Below are 21,203 nucleotides of genomic sequence, written 5' to 3'. Positions count from 1 at the left end.
TGTTGCTCCTATTAGTCTATTGTAGATCAATACTTTTGGAAAACAATAAAAATATCTGGCAGTGTCAAGTTGCGATAAAAGATGCTAAACATTAACCCTGGCTTCCTGTACTAATCTCATTTTAATGGGTAACAAACTAGCCCACACTTTGAGTAGCCCTGCTTTAGGCTATCACATGAATTGTCTGCCATCAACTGAGAGTCTAACAGGACCAATTCCATCACACTTCATACCCCCATTATGTTAATCAGTACCACTAATCTAAGCCACCCAGGTCACCAACCATCATCCAGGTTATTTAGCCCTAAAAGGCTTTATACATTCAATGATCTGACTACCTCTCTCATTCTTTTCCATTTTACCCAACCTCTCTAGTGTGCTCTCTGAAATTCAGAGTGTAAGAGAACAATAAACTCTTCTAAAGGTTGCAGCACACCTAAAGGTCCCTATTCTATTTTCATTTCCATCTTTCCCTTGCTGTTAACTTCCCATTTTGTTTAGGGAAGCAAATGAATCATTAGTAGACTAAGTCAGTCATGATAGTCACCTTCATCTTTGCCAGGTACTTGATTTCCCTGCCATTATTTGTAGCAGGTGTAGAGTAGAATTGCATCAACTGCAATTCTTGACATTGATGCAATTCTTGACATTGATTTAGTTCATGATGTCTTCTAAAAGACTTTTGAGAAATTGACTTAACTGACATAAAGGAAGAACTATTTGGAAAAGGTCACTTTCTAGCCAACCCATACCCAACTCCAGCTTCCTGGATTCAAGGTTGTTTTATTATAATATTGAGATCGTGCAATGAAAAGCTTAAGTGCCCCAAACCAACCTGCCAAGGATGGCAGAGAAGAATGCCAGAAAACATATTGGGTCATGGAGACACTGGCAGATGGCTGAACTTGTGTCAGTAACTATCTTTAGAGTTCGTTATACAGAGAAAACTCTAAGTGATAAAATTACCACTCTATACTCTGAACTCTATACCACTTCATTAGAAGAAAAACTTGGAGGGACTCTGTGGACAATGCTTTCCCTGCAGTTCTCTCAAATAAACAGCGTTTTCCCCCTCCAGGTATCTTGGACTTTAAACATGCAGTAAGTGTCCTGACACTACTTTTTGATCAGAGGTCTATGATGTTTTCTGTAATGACACATATAGGAAATATTTGCAGCTATCTAACTTTGCCATTGTAGCTCCAAAACAGCAATAGACAATACATAAATGAATGGGATTAGCTGTGTTCCAATAAGACTTTATTGCAAAAAAAAAAAAAAAAAGTGTGAGAAGGATTTAGCTCACAGTTCATAGTTTGCCAGTCCCTATTCTAAATCACTGTTTTACATTCGTCCTTGAAAACTTTATGCTTTTTGACACTTCAGTCATTCTGACAGCTAATCTGCTATTAGTTACCATTTTCTGATTATTTCCCTTTAATCTTTTGATGGCATTACAAACTAGCTCGCTAATTTGCTCTCCATTACTGGTCCTTCCACCATTTTTTATAACCACAGCAGCACTAGCATTTCAATTCCTTGACTTCCTCAAGAGCCATACTTTTTCTTTACTCCTACTTAAGTCACTCACAATAATGGTTCAAACTTAGACATTGTCATCAACAATATCATTGCTTCTTTCAAAGCCTTGAAAGCTAAAATTCTAATTTTAGATCACTAACTCTGGTCTTTCCAGCTTGCTTACTCTAGTCTCTTATTCCATTAACTCTTTATCCTCATTGGAACTATTACTCACTTTATCACGTCTGCACATGTTATGTCCTCTTTACTAACACAGAACTATAGAATGCATGGCCCAGAACTATAACCAGTTCATTGCAAATACTTTTAACACCTTTTCTTTTGTTTCTACTTTGACACACTCATGAGAAAACAACCAATCATTAATGAAATCCAAATGTCTACTGATATGTTTTGGCTGTGTCCCCAGCCAAATCTCATCTTGAATTGTAGCTCCCATGATTCCCATCTGTTGTGGGAGGGATCTGGTGGGAAATAATTGAATTGTGAGGGTGGCTTCCCTCATACTGTTCTCATGGCAGTGAATAAGTCTCACAAGATTTGATGGTTTTATAAGGGGAAACCCCTTTTGCTTGGTTCTCATTCTCTCTTTGCTGCAGCCACGTAATATGTGACTTGCTCCTTCTTGCCTTCTGCCATGACCGTGAGGCCTCCCCAGCCATGTGTACCTGTGACTAAATTAAACCTCTTTCCTTTATAATTACCTGGTCTCAGGTATATCTTTATTAGCAGTGTGAAAACAGACTAATACACCTACCTAGTATAAAAAGATAAGAAGGGAGCTAAAGGTTGTTGAAGAAAAATCCTAAAATGGTGCTGATATCTTTTACATGTATAGCCACAAATGTTAAACTAAAACTACCCCAAAATCCCAATGTTTTCTTAGTAAATTCATTTTTTTAATCCAAGATGACTACTTCACATTTTCTTTATCTTTAACTTACAAAATCAATGTTACAACATGGAAGTATTATCCCCTTCCCAACTCCAAATCTCTGTATGCTCCTCATCTTTACTATTTTAAAAAATTTTATTTTTTGAAACAAGGCCCCATTCTTTCACGCAGCTTATGGTGAAATCATAGCTCACTGCAGCCTCAAGCTCTGCATCCCAAGTGATCCTCCCGCCTCAGCTTCTCAAAATGCTAAGATTACAGGTGTGAGCTACTGTGCCCAGCCCTCATGTTTACTCTTCTAATGTGGCTTCTCCTTAGTTACAGAGTGCAGTCTGTCATGATGGTGGAGGCTATCGCCTGCCTGTACAGTAAGACATCTTGGCTTTCTGTCCTGTCTCCTCTATATAATAGCTGAGCTCTGTGAGAATAGAGGAGTGGTTTAACTACTCTGTATCCCTGTTTTTCACCTGTAAAATGAAAACGGTGACAGAATCTACCTCTCAAATTACTTCTGGAAATTAAGTGAGTTAATATTGTTCAAGTCCTAAGAACAACCCATCACATGGTAAGTGATTACTAAATATTAGACATATTACTAATTCATTATTAAAATGAGGTAAGTGTCCTTGCTGCTATAGAAAGCCAACACTTCCTCCTGTGCTCCAGATTTAATTCCAAGTTTTACATTCAACAGATGATGCTGAAATCCAAAATGCAAACAAGTTATAACAAGAACAGTATAGAAAATGTTGTATATATAGATTAACACAAATAATAAGGTAAATGGAATAAATCACTACAAATTCTATTATGCTGTTAGGTTTCTAAATAAATGTCTTCCTACCTAAATACCTCATATGTTTTTATGTTATTTGAGAGTTGGTTAAAAATATAAGTATGCCATTTCTTGCCATAAGTTGTTGTCTTCCTCTTTCTAGTATCAGATATTAAATGTGTTTTGAAAAGAGAAAGATTCAAACAATCATGGATTCAGATTTTTTCCGAACCTAAAATGTTTACATTTTTAAAAGATACACAATTTTAGTATAAAATTAATTAAGGACCTTTGCAAGTGAGAGGCATTGCAGCTTAAGCTTCATTAGCACCTCCTTTAATATCCTCAACAATCCTAAAATGAGCTTGTTATTATCCCCCACATACTAATGAAGAAACACAGAGTAACATGCTAATGGCTACATAGGCAATTGAGCAGCCTAGCTGAGATTTGTCCCAAATTTGCTGGATTTAAGGCCAGTGTCCTTTACCTTTATATTCCAGCTGCCTCTATCCTTATAGGCAGAAAGGAAGTTAGGATTTCAAAGATTACCTTATTTGTTCAGTTGCCACTTTCTCAATATTTATACACATCATGAATATGATTTTTTTCCCAGTTTCTTTTCAGGTTCTGCTGCTGCCACTAAAGGGCACATGGGGAAGCTTCTCATTCTCTTGAACATGTTGAGAATTGAAATATACCACCCCCATAAGGAGGTGATGACTACCTGACAAACACAATTATCAAAGTTATAACAGCAGATGCCCTCATATTTCTAGATCCCCCCCATCTCATCTTCCCACCCATGTGCGCAAAGGTAAACAGTTATTCTAAGAATTTAGTCTTAGAAGCAAGCATTGGGCGTGTTAACACATGCTAACCCATGTCAACAATTTTCTGTCAAAACAAAGAAGACTTTTGCTGTAGGACAGGAAGCAAAGAGCAATTACATTCAGACTTCTGAATGGTAGTGGTGGTGAAAAGTTTACGAGGCTGGAAATAAAAAAAACTGTAACACATAAATACAGGGTAACAAAAGACCAAGGTCCTCTGGTGAATAGACATCAAGGTAGAATCATAGTGATAGTGCCAGATTTTTGGAGGATGGGGCTGTAAATTCCTCACAGGAACCATAAGCATAGTTGGGATGTACTTCATGAGGTCTTATGGCTGAGTACCTCCAACGTGTGGGTACACTGTGCTGATCTGGGAAACGTCCCTTTCTCCAGGCTTGATGAACTCCCTGTTTGCTGCAAACCAAGTGTGACTGTAATGAAAAAGTCAAAATGCATTCATTATAATCTGTGGCATCATGGTGAATACAGTTTAGTAGGACAGCACTTATGCTCTAGCAGCTCACTGTCTGGCAGGAGAAATTTGAAAGAGCAGTATGGTTAATTTCAGAGACAATTTTGTGCCAGAATCCTCAAGCCACTAAGGATTTGCATTACTCTTTGTTATTCTTTTATGTTAATGTAAATCCCTTGAGAGAAGAATAATGTCTATTCCTTAATGTGTACCAAAATAGAATCTTAGGAAGTGAGTCTTATGGGATTCAGAATGATTTAATCCTCTCTAATCTGCACTTGGCTATGGGCTATAAATTACTTAACTTCTTAACTCCTTTGTTTTCTCACCTATAAATTTAAACTAAAGATGTGAAGTTTAAAGGAAGTATCCCATATGACAAGCCTCATGTATGACTTTGCTGCATAGTACATTTTTCAAAAAGATTTTGTTCTTCCTCTTGTCTCATAGGTACCATCATATTATCATTTACATTGCTTGCATCCTCTTCCAATTTCTTCACTTACCAGAAATATTTGCCTTACACAAAATGTTTTCATCATAAACATCATGGGAAAGTTCATTGTAGTGTACTTCTTTACACATTTCTGATTTTTAAAAGTATTCCAAATATTTAAGTGGCTACATTAGACCCTTATGCCGCATCAGAGGGTACACATTTTAAAACTACATGATTACTGTATACTTACTATATGCTAGATAGTGTGCTAAAAATTGAGGAAGCAATTATAGTTAGAATACCCGATTTCAAAAATTCATAATCAAGGAAGGGGATGCTACATATCATAAGTGAAAACGGGACCAAAATGAAGGATAGGCTGAAGTAGGAAAGAGGAAGAAGTCAGTGTCATGCTGAGCCATATTAAAGTCTGAGACAAAAAGAAAAATCAATAATATTGATCCTACCTTTATTTAAAATTTTGATTTTTTCTCATTGATTTTTTGCATTGATTTTTATTTTTTAAATATTGTATTAAAATATTATCTGTCTTGATTGCTGAGTTTTTTGCTCTCCTTAAGTTTCATGCATCTAATTGAAGGTGTCATGGACTGAATTCCTTTCCCCCAAATTAGGATGCTGAAGTCCTAACCCCCAATATGACTGTTTTTTGAGACAGGCCCTTTAAGAAGATAATAAATGAGGTCATAAGGGTAGGGTCTTTAGAATAAGAGAGAGAGACTCCAGGCATGCATGCAGAAAGAGGAAAAGCTGTGTGAGGACACAGCAAGAAGGCAGCCATCTGCAAGCCAAGGAGAGAGGCCTCTGGAGAAACCAAACCTGCCGACTACTCGATCGTGGATTTCCAGCCTCCAGAACTGTGAAAAATACTTTTCTGATCTTTAAGGTATCCTGTCTGTGTTATTTTGTTATGACAGCCTCAGCTGAAAAGCTAACGGAAAGAAGAAAGATAAGGAGAGATTTCATGAAAGATAAATCACTTGAGTTTAGTGTTAAGGGTCAAAGGGTATGCAGAGACAGAGAATAAAAGATAAGTCTGGGAATTTTGAGCATGGAATCGAAATTGTGAAAGTGATCTTTTAGACAGAGGTCATGTCTTTGAGAGAAACATTAAATGCCAAATTTTAGCATATGGAACCAGGCAGACATCAGAGCTGAATTGGCCTCTGACCAGAGACCTACGCTGATGCCTCTTTCTGTAAAGTCTGCGAGTTAAGATTTTTATTTTTTACATTTTTTAGTTGTTAGAAAAAATTCAAAAGGATGATATTTATTGGTACAAAAAATTCGCATGAAATTCAAATTTCAGCACCCATTAATACAATTTTATTAGGACACAGCCACACTAATACCTACAAGTATTGTCTATGGCTCTGTTTATGTCACAAGAGCACAGTTGAGTCATTGTGACAGAGATCACATGGCCCACAAAAAGTGAACTATTTGCTGACACTTTATAGCTAAAGAGTACCAGTCCTTGGACCAGACAATGTTCTTTTCACACTTACTTCTAATATAAAACATATTTCTGAAAAGGAGAAGAAAGAAAGAAAAGAAAGAAAAGGAAAGGAAGGAAGGAAGGAAGGAAGGAAGGAAGGAAGGAAGGAAGGAAGGAAAAGAAAGAGAGAGAGAGAGAAAAGAAAGAAAGAAAGAGAGAAAGAAAGGAAGGAAGGGAAAGGAAGAAAGAAGGAAGGAAGGGAGGAAGGAAGGAAGGAAGGAAGGAAGGAAGGAAGGAAGGAAGGAAGGAAGGAAGGAAGGAAGGAAGGAAAGGAAGGAAAGAAAGAAGGAAGGAGAGAAAGAGCAAGCTTGAGAATAGGTTTAGGTTTAGATTGTGGGGAAAAAGGAAGTGAAGGAGGGGAGACGGAATGGAGAAAGGAAAGAAGAAAACAAGATGTGTATCTTTTTATTCCCTAACACTCAATAAAAATAAGAACAGGAGACCTTAATTTAGCACTGGCGAAAGCAAATGTCTTGCCAGGCTATCCTGAGCCCTTGTAATATCACAGCACCACTGTGAAAGCTACTGAGGTTAGCCACCAACTCTGATAGGGCTCTTTTCTAAACCAAAAGTAGCCACACGCTCAGTGTATTGTAATGCAGAGCTCACTACCGAGCACATTTAGTAAACTGTCTTGGACAAAGCTCCTCATTTGTTCACTGTAATGGAGGAAATGGCATACCTGTGTTCACTAAAGCTTTGTGTCTCAGTTGACCCCCCACAGCTGAAAGCACCCATAAGCAAATTTGTGGGAGAATCATTAATATTGAATGAGTTGTCAGTGTGGAGAGAAGTTTGAGGTAAATGAAAGCATTGCTACATCTACATTTGAAGTAACGATAAATATTGTATCTAAGTAGATCCATTTTGCCTAATGAATAAATATGGCTCAAATATTAATGATGTGATTCTCTCAAATAAATAATTTGCATAGCTGAAGCATCCTTAATTAGGTGGCAAATTCATTGCATTGTAGACCTTCAAGTCAATTGCTTCTGCTCTTCACACCATCCCCCTAATATGGTATTGATCAAAATGGCTTATTCTCAGTGATATCTTTCCAGTCTCTAACAGAAACCACAGCATCATCATGCTATTCTCTGCCAGTTTTATTCCAATGAAGCATACTGTCATACTCATTTTCTGACATGTGATTATGAAAGAATCTCTAGTCCCTGTAATAAAAAAGTAAGGTTTAGAATGATGATGAAATAGGAAAACCCTTGATGTAACTCATTTTTGCCATTGTTATTGACAGGATGTTTGTGTCCTCTCAAAATTTATGTGTTGACATCCTAACCCCCAATGTGATGGTATTAGGAAGTGGGGCATTTGAGAAATGATTAGCTCATGAGTGTAGAGTCTTCCTAAATGGGATTAGTGCCCTTAATTTAAAAAAATCCTAGAAAGCTCTCTTTCCCTTTTCCATCATGTGTGGATGCAGCAAGGTGTCATTTACGAGGAATGGGCCCTAACAAGACACCAAATCTGCCAGTGCTTTGACCTTGGATTTCCCAACCTCCAGAACTCTGATAAATAAATGTGTGTCATTCAAACCTCCCAGTTGATAATATTTTTATTACAGCAACCCAAATGGACTAGTACATCTGTATACCAGCTTTGGGATTTCTGACAAGTTACCTAATATCCTAGGGCGTGCTTCCTCATAAATAAAATAAGTTGAAAATAGCAACTTCAAGTTGCTGTGAGGATCACATGAAAAAATCTAGGTAATCCTCTTAGCTCAGTTTCTGGTACATCACTAGCATGCATATGTTGGTTCCCTTTTATATAGTTTTGAAAAATTTAGGCACTGAAACAAAAATTGGTAATCTCCAGATCTGATTTTATATTCTAGAAATGTAGTGCAGCTTCTCTGACTTTTGGAAAATATTTTTCAGTGACTATCATAGAAATGTAAACATTTTAAAAGTATAAAATAGAAAAGGAAGAAAAGCATTAGTAAGATTTTACTTATTTGCACAGATGTTATTTGTGGAAAAGAATAAGGGAAAAGAATTGTGAAGTGTTTACAATTTATTGATTTGGTCCCAGTTTCTGGATGATAGAATGTTATAAGCCTTTTTACTGGTTATAAAGAAGAAAATAGAATGTTAGAATAACTGGGCACATCATCTTTTTAAAAGCTGTGAGCCCCTCCAAATAGGACCATTATTTTTAGTCTGGGGAAGGAAAAATGGAACAACAACTTGTGGCCTGGGTGTTCTGCCGCTGGGGAAAGAGTTTGGTTTATGTTTTGTGTGCTTGCTTGTTTGTTTTTTTCTAGCACCCCATGTCAAACCTGTCTAATTTATGTCTTCAAAATGTCAAGGATCTCCCACCACCTGCAATTTCCACATTCAGATTATTTCTCTGCAGCCCTGTCAATGTTTAGCTGTTTTAGAGGGAAGTGGGAGAGCTAGGACTAGTCTCCACATGGGAGCATGTATTTCCAAACACAGGGTGAGGCAGGTGTCTTATTCCAATTGTGCTGCTGCAAGAGAATACCACAGACTGAGTAACTTATAGAGTACAGAGATTTATTTCTCACAGTTCTGGAGGCAGAGAAGTCCAAGATCAAGGCACTGGCATTTGGTGTCTGCTGAGGGCCTTCTAGCTGTGTCCTCACATGGCAGAAGACAAAAGGGCAGAAAGGACCTAGGCTAGTCACCTTGAGCCCTTTTATGAGGTACTAATCCATTCATGAGGGTGGAGCCCTCCTGACTTAATCATTCCCCAAAAGGCCCCACCTCTAAACACAATTACAGTGGAGATGAAGTTTCAACACATACATTTAGGGGGATACACATACCATAGCATTCAGCCCTGGCCCCAACATTTATGTCTTTCCCACATGGAAAATATATTTTTATTTCATATCAACAACCCAAAGTTCTTAACTAATTCTAGCAGTCACTCAAAAGTCCTCTCTCCAGACTCTCATTTAAATTAGATATGGATGAGACTAAAGGTACATCCAATGCTTGTTCACTCTGTGTGCCAGCAGATTTAGTAGCAGCTGGACAGCGCCAAGCTTTACAACTTGTGCCCTCTGCAGGGGTGGCCCAAGCTGCACCTGAGCCCACCTGAGTCACATCTGGAGCAGCCAAAGAGTGCTACACCAGAATGCAGACAGCAGAGACTTGAGGCAGCCCGGGCAGTGAGCCCTGCAGTCCCACAGGCACCCTGGAACTCTGTAGTGACCTGGGTCTCTTCCTTGAAACCATTCTGCCCTCCATGTTCTGACTCTGGGCCTGTGATGGCAAGGCAGCTTGGAAGATCTCCAAAATGCCTTCAGGGTCATTCTCCCACAGTCTTGATGAATAGCATCTGGCTTCCTTCGATCCATACTAATCTTCTTATCAAAGGGACTGTTGGCTACATCCTTAGTTTTCTCTCCTAAATATGCTTTTTTATTCTTTACATAGTCTAGCTGAGAATTTCCCAGATCTTTTATGTTCTGCTTCCTATTTGATTATTAAGTCAGTCTTTCACTCATTTCTTTCTTCTTGTATTTTACTATAAGTAGTTTAAGAGACACCATTTAATATCCTAAACACTTCGCTTAGAGATTTCTTCAGCTATATATCCTAGTTCATTGCTCTTAAATTCTGCCTTCCACAGAGTACTATGACACAAACATCATTCAGCCATGATCTTCGCCACTTTGACACAAGGATGGCCTTTCCTTCAGTTTCCAGTAACACAGTCCTCATTTCCACCTAAGACCTCATTCAAATGGCCTTTACTGTCCATACTTCTACAAACATTCTGTTCGCAACCACTTAGATAATCTCTAAGACTGAGTCTTCCGGGCCGGGCGCGGTGGCTCAAGCCTGTAATCCCAGCACTTTGGGAGGCCGAGGCGGGCGGATCACGAGGTCAGGAGATCGAGACCATCCTGGCTAACACAGTGAAACCCCGTCTCTACTAAAAATACAAGAAAATTAGCCGGGCGTGGTGGCGGGCGCCTGTAGTCCCAGCTACCCGGGAGGCTGAGGCAGGAGAATGGCGTAAACCCGGGAGGCGGAGCTTGCAGTGAGCCGAGATCGCGCCACTGCACTCCAGCCTGGGGCACAGAGCGAGACTCTGTCTCAAAAAAAAAAAAAAAAAAAAAAAAAAGACTGAGTCTTCCTCTATATCTATCCTTTTCTTCTAAGCCTCACAAGAGTTACCCTTAATGCTCCATGGCATTCTAGATGTTTTCAAACATGACCTTCAAATTTGCTTCAGCCTCTACCCATTACCCAGTTCAAAGCTGCTTCCACATTTTTAGGTATTTGTTATAGCAACACCCCACTTCTCAGCACCAATTTCTTAGTTCATTTGTGCTTCTGTAACAGAATACACAGACTGCGTAATTTATAAAGAACAGAAACGTATTTCTCACATTTCTGAAGGATGGGAAGTACGAGATCAAGGCACAGGCATTTGCTGTCTGATGAGAGCCTTCTTGCTGTGTCCTCTATATGACAAGGCAGAGGGTAAAAATGATCTTTGCTAGTTGCCTCAAGTGCTTTTATAAGGCATGAATACATTCATAAGCCCTCATGACTTAATCACTTCCCAAAAGGCCCCCACCTCATAATACCATCACAACAGGGATTCGGTTTTAACAGATGAGTTTTGGGAGACATTCAGACCATCATATCAGCAGAATATCAAAAACACATTTCTTTATAGTTGGAAGGAAACTTTGACATCATTATGTCCAGCACTAGATGCTATGAAGAAAGTAAAGCCCCTCTCCCAAGACCAATTTAGAAAGGTTCGAAAATTCTAGATTTGGTGCACAATTTTAAGCAACATATGAAACTCCCAATGTCCATCCATGAAACTCCAGTGTGGTCCATGGAACTTAGATAATGAAATTTTTTCTATGAATAATGTTTAATAAGAACGGGAGGAGAAATAAAAATTTCTTTGACTAACAAATTTCTCAAAATATTTTGCCAGGGGAAAAAATATACTGTAAAATTTACTGTGTTCTCAGCAACTATTTTTGCTTGGCTAATATTTTCAGAGCGATCCAGGGAGATGAGTAATTTACTTCCAGAAAAAATCTATCATTTCCACATACAATGCGTTTGTTACTGTATCCAGGCTTTGTGCTAACTTTTTAGTATACTGCATTTACTCTAGCTGAGAAGTAATTCAAATATAGCATATTTTGAATGCTAGGTACTTTAGTAATCCCTTCATGCTGAAAAGATGATAAACAAAAAAAAAAAGTTATGTGGCAAGGATGTGAATTAATATAACCCATACATAGTGTAATCAATAAACTTATTTAATAGCTGCCTAAGGATAATTGTTGCAAGTGTATTTTGCTTTAAAAAAAAATTCTTAAATTTTGTAAATAAGGCAATTTAAAATAATTAAATACATTTTTCTTACATAAAGTTTTCTGTGGGTATTAAAATTTCATGGTTATGAAAGAATATGAAAAACAGTACAAAAATGGAGTATGCCAAATTGTGTGTACAGAATGATTACCAAGACAAAATGAAACACCATGAGATTAAAAAAGAACACAACTAGAAAAAGTACCCCAAAATTATATGTGTTATGGAAAATATAACTGGGAGCTATTTTTGTAATATTCTCCACTTACCAATTTTTCTGTCACAAGATTTTACCACTTTTATAATAAAACAAAGACATTTTAAGGAATAACCATTTTGGGCAGTGATACTGAATTTTTCTCTAGACATTAAGTCAAATAGCAGCTACAAAAGTTACTCTGTGCCAGGGCCCAAACTAAATATGCTGAAATGTTTCACCTGCTGAATTTTCAAAACATTCATATCCCTCTTATGCAAATGAGGAAACTTATGCTTGAGGTAAGCAACAAATTCAGTAAGAGGGAGAACTGGCAAAAATGTATGCTTCTTTTTTTTCATATTTTTCAAGTTTTTGGAAACTAACCCTATACTACTTTGCAGTCAAGATGAATGGTTTTTTTTTCTAATCATGGGCTGTATTATCCATACAGCAACAATGATCTCAGACAGTGTGGGGAAACATCAAGGGAAAAGGTGGAGAGCAGCAATTGAGATTCCTGAATACTTTACCCTTTGTACTGTTTCCTCTAATAGGATTGATTAATTGATGATGCATAAAACTTGCCATAAAAGCCACCATTCCAAAATATTATATAAATGTTAACATTATAATAACAATACAATTCTTATCTCCATGGATTCCTTTTGTATTTTTTTTTCTTTTCCTGTCTGCTGCCTGAGGTGGAAAGAGGAATAACAAGAAACAAAGTCAATAGCATTGAGTGTGTACCAGGGTGGTTAAGAGTTTCAATGTTTACATACATTTGTGGAGAAACAAAAAAGTTTGATAACTGTATGATAACTTTTACAAGGAATGTTTAAAATTTCTTTCTGAAGAATGGTCTACATTAAGTTTATAGCCACATTTACATAATATAAGATGCATAATTTTTTGCATAAATCAACATATTTACAGCATAATTGTGAGGAAGTGGCACACCCAGGTGGCATTCTGACTCATTTGGTTAAAGGACAAAGCATATTTGTAATGGACAGTGAACACAAGCATATGTAACTTTAGAAAGGGAAAAAATATCAAAAGAAAAAATGTCATCATCTGGTTCATCCTTTATTTGTCCCTAGGGTTTTCTTTTTCCCTTGGTATTTTACATAGGAGAGTATTTTGAGACCAGGCTTGGGGGATTTAAAGGCACTTTTGTTCAGAATGGAGCAGATATCATCATATCGAGCACTATTCCCTCATGCCTTACTCTTTGCAGAAATAAAAAATAATAAAGCAAGCTTAAAGTATCTGACACTCATCAGCAAGGCTACCTGGATCTATCTTGTGGTTCCTGAGAGAAAAAAAAGAAAAGGTATGCAAGAAGAGTATTAGCATTTTACCATAGGAGAGCTATTTACTTGAAAACTATAGCCTGTTTTTGTGGATTTCATGGAAAATCAACACACAAACTTAGCTTAAGCCTCATTGTTCTTTCATGACAGTGATACATTGAAGCACTATTGTCTGGCTGAAACATATACAACCACCATTTGCATTTATATTTGAGAAATGGTTTGTCTCCTACTACAGTTTCCCCTTTTTAATAATTGCACATGTGATTTTTTTTCAATTACTGCTCTGTTTGTCATTTTGGAAGTCCTCATTCTTTGTCCTTAGGTAGCAGTTGGTGGCGTTTTCTGGCTGGCCCTGTTTACTTCTCCATCTGTTATCAGCATTAATCATTTCATCATGAATTTTAGGGTAGCTCTGTCTGCAATATTTTAACTTCTACTCCCCCTCCTGGCCCCTCATCTACTTTGCAGCTGCAAAGCAGAACTGTATGGAGTTTGTGGGCCAAAATCATATCTACGGATTGGCATCGTGGACGGAAACATTGAAAGGACAAAGTTAATTCAGCATTACCCTAGAATCTAAAATATTTAAAAAATAACTTCTGTCTTTCCATTATGTTATTCAGAATTATTTTGAGGGCCAGTGTGAAAGGGTACAGTAGGCATTTTTGCACTTATTCTAGCCTGTTTTGTACACACAGCAAGAAAAATGTGATATTAACCTGCTTTCGTATAAAATAATTAGTGACCCACTCAGAGAAGAAATTTTGCATAAGTTTACCACAAATCTAACTCTATGTTTTCATTAAACTCTTAGTTCATAGTCACAGGACACTATGGTACAAATCATTGAAAGAAGATATCATTCAAAAGTCATTTCCATTTAGCTTAAACAACCGTTTCATGATATTGTTGGTTTGTTTTTTTAAATAAAAAAAGGCTCTTCAGCATTTGGCCAGAGGGGGTGGTCAACTCAACTCCACCTTACAGACCCACCAAGCACATTATATCCCCAAAACTTTCCCATGAAACACATGTTCCTCAAGATATTATGCCAAAAGAACAACAACGACGACGACCACGACAACAACAAAAGTACTTCTTTATTAGTTATGCTGAACGTTATACATTTCTCTTGAAGATAAAAAGAACTATATTATGTTAAATACATATATCATATTTTTGAACTAACACCTACAGTGCCCTGTAAAACTGGTGGCTAATGAAATATCTCTTGTTTAGGGCCAAAATCAAAATTCTTTTCTTTGGCATCAGAGAAACCAAATGTTAGTGACAGTTATCAAACAAATGTCTCCAGGGACTCATGTTTCCATTTTTATATCACCACAGAGCATCTACCTTGCAGTTTTACTTAAGTAAATAATCATGAATGGATAAATGCATAAGCAACTGATTAGAATATGAAAATACATATTTTATCTGAAAAAAGTCTTGAGTTATTGGCTCATCACATTGGAATTTTTGCGTCATTAAAAAATCCGATAAAGTACACTGTAATACAGAGTTTACCAGCGTATCATCGTTTATTCAAACCATTTATCACTTATTTTATTGGTAAGCCATACTAAATTCTAAAGCATGTTTCTGAAAATTTATGCATCTTCCCCCAAATACTTGTGTCCTAACTGAGTTCTTGGATCTGCCTTATATTTAGAGTTTATAGAGTTGCAAAACCTCTTAGTAGGGCAGGGGACGTTATGGCTAAGATAGGCCAATGTTTCATTGTACAGATGCAGTAAGTAAGCCTCAGATGACACAAAGGATTTGTATGAGGTCACAAGGATAAATTTTCACAAAGGTGTTTCGTATTTTTTTCAGTATATTCAGCAGTATCTAGCACATTTAATAAGAAATTTGGTATATTAATTCATTATATTTGTATCAACACCTTTCTTAAAAGCTAATTTTTAGATAGAACAGACTTCATAAACCTATTATCTCAAGACTTGATGGAAAGGAAATTTTTCTTACTCATTAATTGGCTAGACTCCTATGCAACTTGCCAAGAAATGATATTCAGAAGGTCTAGTTTGCAAAAGAGAATCATTTGAAGTAATGAGTGGGTGTCAGTGAGAACTTGTGGGTGTAAAGGTGAAAGTGAACCACCAGCCAATGACAGACTCCTCAGTACTATGTGGCCTCACTTCATCAGACAAATGTCACTACGCATTGCTTAAAAAGGACACATCTGACCCTCAAATTTTACCTTTAAAGGATGAGAAAATGGTAAGATAAGAAAGTGGTTTCAGTATGAATATCACAAAGTGTAAGCTTTAAATAAATATATCATGCAAAAGAAAGAGTGGCTATTTACTTCCATTAAAAAGTAGACTGCATAGTTATATGACAGTGAAGAAAAATATATAAGAAAAAATAAAAATATGGGACACCTTTATAATCATGGTAGTTTTAAACTTGTAAATCTCAATCTTTCAAAAATGTTTAAAAACAGTAAAGGTACTAAACTTTATAATAAGGTAACCAATAATAATCATGTAATGGTTGAATGGTGCTTTCTGCATGCACCATAAAAATAATTTGAAAATTTATTAAAACATGAACATACATCAACTATGTATGAGGTCTCAAAAAATTACAAGATCTAGGATATGTGAAGGACATTTTCTCTGACTCAAAGCAATAAAATTAGTAATAAAAACAGAAGAAAAGTTAACAAAAGAGCTGCAGAAGAAAAAGGGAGAAAACTAGAAACATTTGTTCTCAGAATGTTAAAGAGAAAAGATGCATGTATTTATGAAGCCAAGTTGTTATAAATAAGCTGTTGTCAGAAATATGTACAAAGTAAAGAAAACCTGAGAACTGAATTTAAAATGAGACTGGGGATGCAGAATAGTAACTTGATACCACAGAAAATTGCATCACCGCAATAGGAGACAAATGGGAGCAGTGTCCTAGGATTTGACAGAGAAAGTTAAAGAACAAGAATTAGAGAAGAGGTATTACGGAACACAGATGACAGATCCAGATACCCAGTCTAGATTAGCTGAGATAACTAGCATCCATTCCCAATGAAAACTCTTCTGCAATGATAATAGAAAGAGTCTCTCCAAGCTAATTGGCAAAATGCTTAAAGCATTACCAATAAGTGCAGGAAAAAAATGAAATGTCTGATTTCAGAACTATATTTGAGAAATATTTAGGATATTTGGGAACTAAAAAAGAAAGTCAATATGTGCTCAAAAGGAAAATGTTAATTTTATGCATGATAATTTCTTCTGAGTCATTTAAATTACTATAATCCCATGAGTGGGAAGTTAAATGTATCAGGCCTAAATGCCTCCAGCCCAGTCACTCTGGGTCTCAGTTTATTTATATATAAAATAATGGGAATTAACCAGATGCTCTTAAGCTCCCTTCTAGCTTTCCTTGTCAATAAGTCTCAAACAAAATAAATGCAGATACCAAAATCTACCCTAAGTGAAACAAAAAAGTTATTTATTTCTTTCTTCTAAATGATAGCTAATATTTATTGAGTTCTTCTTATAGGTCAGATGTTATTGTCATAATTTAATCCTCACAGCAATCGTTTGAATTGGGTATCAGATTCACCCCATTTTGCAGATCTGGAAAATGAGGCTCCAGGAAGTGAAATAACTTGGCAGAGGTCACAAATCTTGGGGGTGTCAGAGACATGTCTTGCAGATTTTGCAAAATGATCGAAAGATCCTGCCTCTGGGCCATTAAGTGACACTGCGTCTTTATAGTGCTATTTTTTCAGGCTTTTAAAACAGCATCTTGCCTCTCTCTGTATTTCCACGATCCACAGATGCTCTCTTTGCATTGTACTCTTTGCCCCCATAATCATGGTTTTCTGTAGTTTTATTCTAGGACTATTAAGGACTTTGTGGATCTGACAGGTACTTCTGCTCAAGTAAATGGCGTGGAGGCACACACACATTTCCAGTAATTCTTTCGCGACTTGGCCTTTTCCTGGATAGCTAGTGTTTGGTTCAGGAAAAGAAAAAAAAATAGAACTCAGAATTTTCCAGTTGTTTTCTGCAAACCACCAAGTAATACAATCAATCACAATGATATTTTATGGAAATAATAAAGCTCTATGTTCAAAAAGCATGTAAACATTCTAACATACAATAGTTATCGGATTTCTTTAATAAGGAATTTCTTAAAACTTTTATTATGCCGATGTGTACTATACAGAAATTCCCAGGTTTTTCTAATGATGGAAACTTTATTTTGTTCATGGAGCATATAATAAACAAATATATCATAACACATCGGGAAGTGCTAAATTATTCAATTATTTGTTTATTCAAATAATAACTTCATGAGTATCTTCATAAAAATTCATATGATGCTTAAATGAGAAGCTTTGACTATTTGAGCATAATATTATAGATATAAATTGTCAGAGAAATGGAGTTACTTTTCCTTCGTTTCAGTTGTGACAGGAGATGAACTATACATGAAACAAGTAATCTACATTTTTATCTTTTAGAAGAGAGGAGGAACTATTTTGGGCCACAGAGTTCAGTTCTATACATTTGTTTCATTCTTTCTGACACAGAGTGTTTAGAATAAACTGAGTTTACCTTGTATGTGAACAGGCAATATAAACAACAGGAACTCCATTATGGTTAAATCACTGACGCGTGGGTATGAGTCTGACTCAGGTGTGTATGTGAGCTTCTTAATTCCATTTCAAAATTTGCCCTTTCATCAGAGCTAGAAAGCAAACTCTGTTTGTCTAGAAAATCAGGCAAGGCCAGGGTCTCTTCATTTATATTGGATTGAAATGTTTCTTTCTCTTTTAGAGCACAGAGCTATTTATCATAATATTGGATATCTAACACCACAGGACACATCATTCTGGGCTCAGTCATAATGCTTGAGTAATACCGGTGATCAAACTTCTGAAAGCAGTCTGCAATAGGTCACACCACCACCAACAAATCACAACAGAAAGTGGGATAAAGTCGACCAGCTGAAGGCTAGAAAAAAGTAATTGCCCATTTCCCAAAATGAATTGTATTCAATTAAAGGGATATACACACATATACATATACATGTGTTATGCATATATGTGTATAGAAATAGATATTATATACATACATATGCATATATACATACGCGTATTTATTAGTACGTTCTCACACTGCTGTGAAGAAATATCCAAGACTGAGTAATTTATAAAGGAAAGAAGTTTAATTGACTCACAGTTCCACATGGCTGGGGAGGCCTCAGGAAACTTACAATCATGGTGGAAGGGGAAGCAAACAAGTCCTTCACATGGTGGCAGAAGAGAGAGAAGTTTATAAGGAAAAGCCTCTTATAAAACCATCAAATCTCATAAGAACTCACTCACTATCACAAGAACCACATGAGGGTAACCACCCCATGATTCAATTACCTGCCACTAGGTGCTTCCCATGACACATGGGGATTATGGGTACTACAATTCAAGATGAGATTTGGGTAGGGACACAGCAAAACTGTATCATTCTGCCCCTGGCCCCTCCCAAATCTCATGTCCTCACATTTCAAAACACAATCATGCCCTTCCAACCAACAGTCCCTTAAAGTCTTAACTCATTTCAGTATTAACTCAAAAGTCCAAAGTCTCATTGGAGACAAGGCAAGTCCCTGCCTTGTAAGTAATTATTTACCTTTAGATTCTGCTATTTTGAAAAAAATGTCTTTTAGAAGGTAGGTTAACATTAAGAAAACTTTTGCATGATTGTCTTTGGCATTTCTGTTGGGTTTCTGGGTCAGTTAAAGTTTGGGTCTATGTAGACATGGCAATATATCAGTGAGAAATTTAGAAAGATGTAGCCAAGGTGAAACATTGCACAACTTTACAGCCTATGAGCCTGTAAAATCAAAAGAACTTTAGTTACTTCCTAGGTACAATGGGGTTACAGGCTTTAGGTAAATACACCCGTTTCAAATGGAAGACATTGGCCAAAATGCAGGGGCTAAAGGCCCCATGCAGTTCTGAAACCCAACAGGGCAGTCATTAAACCTTAAAGTTCCAAAACGATCTCCTTTGACTCCATGTCTCACATCCAGTTCACACTGATGCAAGAGATGGGCTCCCACAGCCTTGGGCAGCTCTGCTTTTGTGGCTTTGCAGGGTGCAGCCCCCATTTCAACTGCTTTCACAGCCTAGTATTGAGTGTCTGTGGCTTTTCCAGGAACACAGTGCAAGGTTTTATATGTATATAACACATATACATATACATGTGATATGCCTATATGCATATATATGTATAGAAAAAATATACATACATATACATATATACATACACATATACAATAGATGTGAAAGGAAGTAACAGATTGCAACTTTTGGAGTAGTCTAATATTTTTAAATTTCTAAATTCTTCAGTTAAATTCAGATGCAATCAATCAAATTAAGCAAGCTTTTTCTTTCCTACTGACATTTTTTTTCCCTCCTGGATACTCTTGAACATTCTCCTCTCCCTTGAGTAATTATATAGCTTTATTTTTGATAAATAGTGCAAAATACAAGAACATAACTAATTCACAGTTTTAATACAACTGATTTGGTGAAAAAATAAAAGACCAGAAGGACCAATGAGTTTTTATTTGTTGGTAATTTTAGCAAACTCTGGGACAATTTTCCAACATTTTGTACTTCATATTCTTTTCTCCTTTATAGCCTGTAAAAGTTATCATTAATTTTGAGCTCCTTATCTGTACTCTTTGTATCTGTTTCACTTCATTAGTTTCAATTATTTTATTTCTAGCTCTCCTCTAGAGACTCCTAGAACATCATCCTCTCCTGATTTCTTTGCTGGCTGCTTTTATAACCAAACTCCAAACATCACAATTATCAACTTAGTCCTGGGTGTTCTGTCCTACTGTGTTAACTGCAAAAATGACCTCAATTCTTAGGAGCTTCTGCCATCAGTAGCTGGAGTCTACTGGGTTTCAAGTCTGGGCCTCAAGAGGCATTGGAAGCTTTCATCCTCTTTTTTGAGATTTCAGCACCATCACCAAACGAGTAAGTCGCAGGTAGCCTGCTGGAGGATGTACAACCATGTGGAACGCAGATGAGCCATCACAGCTGAGTTGTTTTGGACCTGCCAACCCTAAACCAATGTCACAGCTGTCTGCAGAAGCACAAATGAGATATGGCCAAACCCCATTGAGCCTGGCCCAGATAAGCAGAACTGTCTCACAGAGCCCAGGACAAATTGCCAAACCCTAGTATTGTGTGTTCAGTAATTTCTAGTCGTTCTAAGCCACTAAGTTTTAGGGTGACTTAAGTGGTTATAACTACCTAATAAGTACATTTTATAATTCCTTTTTATTATCATCTATCATAGTCTGTTATTATTTTCTTTGTTTATTTATTTATTAGCTGTTTCTCTGCAAATGTAGGACAATTGCATTATTTGTCTTGTTCTCTGATGTATTCAGAACAGTTGGTGACTGGTACATCAAAGGCACTTATTGAAAAGTTACTGAATAAATGAACACATGATTGGATGAATAGATGTTTATAGGTAAACTTTCCAAAAGTACATTGATAAAAATGAATATTTCTATCAGTTATATTAATAACTTCTTTGCTCTCTAGAATGACTCAGGAACTTTAATGTATATTATTAAAGCACAATTTCTATTTTTTATTTTAAGTTGTTTTTCTGCCATTGCTCTCTACTTTGATTATTTTGCTGTGTTTTCGATTTGTACATGTCCATTACATTTAAACAATTTTGAAAACGTCGTCTTCTCTTAAAACATTTTTAGCCACAATGATGTATCCACTTTTTTTTTTTTAGACAGACTCTTATTCTGTTGCCCAGGCTAGAGTACAGTAGTGACATCTCAGTTCA

The 21,203-nt window shown here is 36.6% G+C and overlaps 1 long non-coding RNA gene across 1 annotated transcript in view; it reads left to right on the top strand.

Annotated features, from left to right (window-relative positions):
- LOC119625799 (uncharacterized) overlaps positions 1-20,885 on the top strand; it is a 520,080-nt gene extending 499,195 nt beyond the window's left edge. Inside the window, exons 3-4 of the long non-coding RNA XR_005241941.1 lie at positions 17,198-17,251; positions 20,109-20,885. This is a non-coding gene — a long non-coding RNA (uncharacterized lncRNA). The remainder of the gene's footprint in view (positions 1-17,197; positions 17,252-20,108) is intronic.
- The last annotated feature ends 318 nt before the right edge of the window (positions 20,886-21,203 follow it).

The sequence above is a fragment of the Chlorocebus sabaeus genome, chromosome 15 (genome assembly GCF_047675955.1).
Source record: "Chlorocebus sabaeus isolate Y175 chromosome 15, mChlSab1.0.hap1, whole genome shotgun sequence".
NCBI classification, from domain to species: domain Eukaryota; kingdom Metazoa; phylum Chordata; class Mammalia; order Primates; family Cercopithecidae; genus Chlorocebus; species Chlorocebus sabaeus.
The sequence above is the reverse complement of the archived record's forward strand: the minus strand, read 5'-3'. Positions and strand labels throughout refer to the sequence as shown.